Below are 5,353 nucleotides of genomic sequence, written 5' to 3' on the forward strand. Positions count from 1 at the left end.
ATCTTCTGAGCCTTCTCTTGGCTGTCATTCAGCAGAGCATGTAGAGCGCAGATGTTTGGCCTCTGCTAACCCAGGCGAAGTGCCATGAGAGAAAGATGATGCTAGGGCTCTTCTGAAGACAGAGAAATTTGCAATGGTGCCAATCGCATTGCTGTCTATCTACACTTTCCCAACTAAAAGTCCATTTGAATCCAACTGCTGTGGCACGCGCTCTCGCCTGTCCTTCAGCAGAGTGAGTAGAGCGCAAATATTTGGCCTCTTCTCTGACAGCTGAATACCCATGACAAAAGCCAATGCTGGACCTTCTCCGCAGACAGAGAGCTTTGAAAGTGTGCCAGTGACATTGCAGTCTCTCCTCTTTCCCACCTTACAGTCCATTTGAATCCAACATCTGCCGCGCCCACTCTCGGCTGTCCTTCAGCAAAGTGAGTAGAGGGCAAATGTTTGGCCTTTGCTCCCACAGCCGAAGGGTCAGGACAGAAATCCGGTACGGGGTCTCTTCTGCAGACAGTGAGCTTTGCAAAGGTGCCATCCGAATTGCTGTAGCTCCTTGGTTTCCCACGTAAAAGTCCATTTGAATTAAAACAATGTGGTGTCCCCTCTCGCCTGCCCAGCAGCAGAATGAAAAGAGCACCAAGGTTTGGCATCTGCTCCCACAGCTGAAGAGCCAGGACAGAAAGCTGGTGCTGGGCGTCTTCTGCAGACAGTGAGCATTGCAACAGGGTAACAGGGTATAGTTCCCTGCTTTCCCATCTAAACGTCCATTAAATGCAACATCTGTGGAGCCAGTTCTAGGCCATCCAGCAGTAGAGTGAGTAGTGCACTAATGTTTGGCCTCTGCTTCTACAGCTGAGGAGTCAGAACAGAAAGATGGTGCTGCTCCTCTTCTGCAGCCAGTGAGATTTTCAACTGTGCCACCCGCATTGCTGTCGATCCTCCCTTTCCCACCTAAAAGTCCATTTCAATTAAACATCTACAGCATTCTCTCCTGGCCGTCCTGCAGCACAATGAGAAGAGCACAAATGTTTGGCCTCTGCTCCCACATCCAAAGAGCAAGGAGAGAAAGCTGGTGCTGGACCTCTTCTACAGACAGTGAGATTTGCAACATTGCCACGCACATTGCTGTCGGTCTTCTCTTTCCCACCTAAAAGTCCATTTGAATCCAACCTCTGCATCGCCAGTTCTAGGCCTTCCAGCTATAGAGGAAAAAGAGCACGAATGTTTGGCTTCTACTCCCACAGCCAAAGAGCCAGGACAGAATGGTGGTACTGGGCCTCTTTTGCAGACAGTGAGCTTTTCAACAGTTTCACCCAATTTGCTGTCGCTCCTCCTTTTCGTATGTAAAAGTCCATTTGAATTAAACATCTATGGCGCCCTCTCCTGGCCGTCCTGCAGCAGAGTGTGTAGAGCATGAATTTTGGCCCCTGCTCCCACACCTGAAGAGCAAGGAAAGAAAGCTGGTGCTGGGCCTATTCTGCACACAGTGAGCTTTGCAACAGTGCCAACTGCATTGCTGCAGTTCCCTGCTGTCTCAAAGTCCATTTGAATCCAACCTCTGCGGCGCTAGCTCTCGGACGTTCAACCGCAGAGGGAGTAGAGCAAGAATGTTTGGCCTCTGGTAGCACAGCCAAACAGCCAGGACAGAAAGCTGGTGCTGGGCTTCTTCTGCAGATAGTGAGCTTTGCAAGGGTGCCACCCACATTGCTGTAGTTCCCCGCTTTCCCACCTAAAATCCAACCTCTGCGGCATCAGATCCTGGCCTTCCAGCAGCAGAGTGAGTAGAGCACATATGTTTTGCCTCTGCTCCCATAGCCGAAGAGCCAGGTCAGAAAGCTGGTGCTAGGCCTCTTTTGCAGGCAGTGAGCTTTTCAGTGGTGCCACCCACATTGCTATCGCTCCTCGCTTTCCCACCTACAAGTCAATTTGAATCCAACTTCTGCGGTGCCGTCTCTTGGCTTTGCTGAAGCACAGTGAGTAGATCATGAATGTTTGGCTTCTGCTCACTCAGCCAAGGAGCCAGAACAGAAAGTTGGTGCTGGCCATTTTCTGTAGACAGTGAGCTTTGAAACAGTGCCACCCGCATTGCTGTTGGTCTATGCTTTCCCACCTAAAAGTCCAATTTTGTTCAGCTTCTCTGGTGCCCTCTCCTGTCCGTCCTGCAGCACAGTGAGTAGAGCACAAATGTTTGGCCTCTGCTCCCACAGCCGAAGAGACAGGACAGAAAGCTGGTGCTAGGCATTTTCTGCAGACTGAGCTTTGCAACAGTGCCACCCGCATTGCTGTCGGTATTTGCTTTCCCACCTAAAAGTCCAACTGTATGCAACTTTTCTGGTGCCCTCTCCTGGCCGTCCTGCAGCACAGTGAGTCGAGCAGGAATGTTTGGCCTCTGCTCCCAAAGCCAAACAGCCACAACAGAAAGCTTGTGCTGGGCCTCTTCAGCCGATAGTGAGCTTAGCAATGGTGATACCCACATTGCTGTAGTTCCCCGCTTTCATGCCTAAAAGTCCATTTGAATCCAACCTCTGCAGTGCCTGTTCTAGGACTTCCAGCCATAGAGGGAAAAGAGCATGTATGTTTGGCCTCTGCTCCCATGGCAAAAGAGCCAGGACAGAAAGCTTGTGCTGGGCCTCTTCTGCAGATAGTGAGCTTTGCAACGGTTCCACCATCATTGCTGTCACTCCTCATTTTCCCACCTAAAAGTCAATTTGAATCCAACCTCTGCGGCATCAGATCTCGGCCTTCCAGCAGCAGAGTGAGTAGAGCACGTATGTTTGGCCTCCGCTCCCATAGCCGAAAAGCCAGGTCAGAAAGCTGGTGCTGGGCCTCTTTTGCAGACAGTGAGCTTTGCAATAGTGCCACCCACATCGCTGTCGCTACTCGCTTTCCCACCTAAAAGTCAATTTGAATCCAACCTCTGCGGTGCCGGCTCTCGGCTTTTCTGCAGCACAGTGAGTAGAGCATGAATGTTTGTCTTCTGCTCACTCAGCCAAGGAGCCAGAACAGAAAGTTGGTGCTGGCCATTTTCTGTAGACAGTGAGCTTTGAAACAGTGCCACCCGCATTGCTGTTGGTCTATGCTTTCCCACCTAAAAGTCCAATTTTGTTCAGCATCTCTGGTGCCCTCTCCTGTCCTTCCTGCAGCACAGTGAGTAGAGCACGAATGTTTGGCCTCTGCTCCCACAGCCAAAGAGCCAGGACAGAAAGCTTTTGCTGGACCTCTTCTGCAAGCAGTGAGCTTTGCAACAGTGCCACCCGCATAGCTGTAGTTCCCCGCTTTCCCACCTAGAAGCCCATTTGAATCTAACCTCTGCAGTGCCGGTTCTAGGACTTCCAGCTATAGAGGGAAAAGAGCACGTGTGTTTGGCCTCTGCTCCCACAGACAAGGAGCCGGGACAGAAAGCTGGTGCTGGGACTCTTATGCAGACCGTGAGCTTTGCAATTGTTCCACCCTCATTGCTATCGCTCCTCGTTTTCGTGCCTAAAAGTCCATTTGAATTAAATATCTATGGCGTTATCTCCTGGCCATCCTGGAGCACAGTGAGTAGAGCACAGTGTTTAGCCTCTGCTCTCACATCCGAAGAGCCAGGACAGAAAGCTGGTGCTGGGCCTCTTCTGCAGAAAAGTGAGCATTGCAAAGGAGCCACCGGCATTGCTGTGGCTCCCTGCTTTCCACGTAAAACTCCATTTGAGTCCATCCTCTGTGGCAAACGCTCTCAGCTGCCGTGCAGTAGAGCGAGGAAAGCATGAATGTTTGGCCTCTGCTCACACAGCCGAAAACGCAGAAGGGAAAGATGGTGCTGGGCCTCTGCTGCAGACAGTGAGCTTTGCAATGGTGCCACCCGCATTGCTGTCTCTCCTTGCATTCTACCTAATAGTCCATTTGAGTCCAACCTCTGCTGTGCCCGCTGTCTGCTGTCCTGCAGCAGAGTGAGTAGAGCACGAATGTTTGACCTCTGCTGCCACAGCCGTGGAGACAGGGCAGAAAGCTGGTGATGGGCATCTTCTGAAGACAGTGAGCTTTTCAATGGTGCCCTCTGAATTGCTGACACTCCTTGCTTTCCCACGTAAAAGTCCGTCTGAGTTCTACATCTGCAGCACCTGCTCTCTGCTGTCCAGCAGCTTAGGCCCACCAGCAGCTTTCTGCTCTAGCTCTTGGGCTCAATACGCATTAGTTGGACGTTTGCATTCTGTGAGTCTTGCACGTAGGTCTGGCGAGGGACCATCAAAGAGGCACTGTAGGAAGATGGACTTAACACTAGAAAATTAATGCACCTTGCCACGTTGTTGATACTGGAGCACAGCTTACTTTGTGCAGGTGATGTCCAGCACAAGCTTTATGCCCTGCCATCTCCATGGCGGGAGAAAGGGATGGAGGCTTCAGCTGAATGTCCAGCAGCAGCTTTCTGGTCTTGCTCGTGCTCAGGAGAACCTGAAGCTTTATGTTCCCACTTTGAGAGACTTGCATCTACTGCTTAAAGCAGGAAAGCTGGGGTACTTGGACATGCTAGAGTCACAGCTGAAAGCCCCCTGGTTGCTGCTTAGTCCCACCAGCAGGTTTCTGCTCAGGCTCTTTGGATCTATAGGCATTACCTGGATGTTTGCAGTGTGTGAGCACTGCGCCTGGACCTGCAAGGAATATCAAAGATGCACTGGAGGAAGATGGACTTAATGTTATAAAGGTAGTGCACATTGCCGTGTTGCTTACAATGGAGCACAGCTCAATCTATGAAGGTGATATCCAGCAAAAATTTTATGCAGAGCCACCTCCACTGTCTCAGCAGGGCATGGAGCCTTCAGCTGAATGCTCCCAGCAGCTTTCTTCTCTGTCTCATCTTCTGGAGAAGCAGAAGCTGTATGTTCTTAGTTTGAGACTCTTGCTTCTACCATTTTTGTCAGGAAAGCAGGGCTTTTTTGACATGCTAGTGACCCTGCTCCTGAACTCCCTGCTTATTCCCAGCAGCAACTTTCTGCTCTGGCTCTTTGGATCTATGCGCGTTAGCTGGAGGTTTCCACTCTGTGAGCAATGTGTCTGGATCTGGCAAGGGAACATCAAAGAAGCACGGTAGGAAGATGGACTTAATATTACAATGAAAATGCACATTGTCATGCTGCTGACACTGGAGCACAGCTTACTCTGGGCAGGTGAGTCCCATCACCATCTTTCTGCCCTGACACCTCCCCGGTTGGAGCAGGGGTTTGAGCCTTCATGTTAATGACCAACAGCAGCTTTCTGTTCTGTCTCCTGATCTGGCTTAACAGAAGCTCTATGTTTTCACTTTGAAAGACTTGCTTTGACCGTTTTAGGCAGGAAAGCTGAGGCTGTTTTACATGCTGGTGACAGTGCTGCTGAGATC

Source organism: Pezoporus flaviventris, unplaced genomic scaffold, assembly GCF_033815535.1.
Source record: "Pezoporus flaviventris isolate CSIRO_AGI_PZ_B2104156 unplaced genomic scaffold, CSIRO_AGI_Pfla_v1 ptg000099l, whole genome shotgun sequence".
Taxonomy (NCBI): domain Eukaryota; kingdom Metazoa; phylum Chordata; class Aves; order Psittaciformes; family Psittacidae; genus Pezoporus; species Pezoporus flaviventris.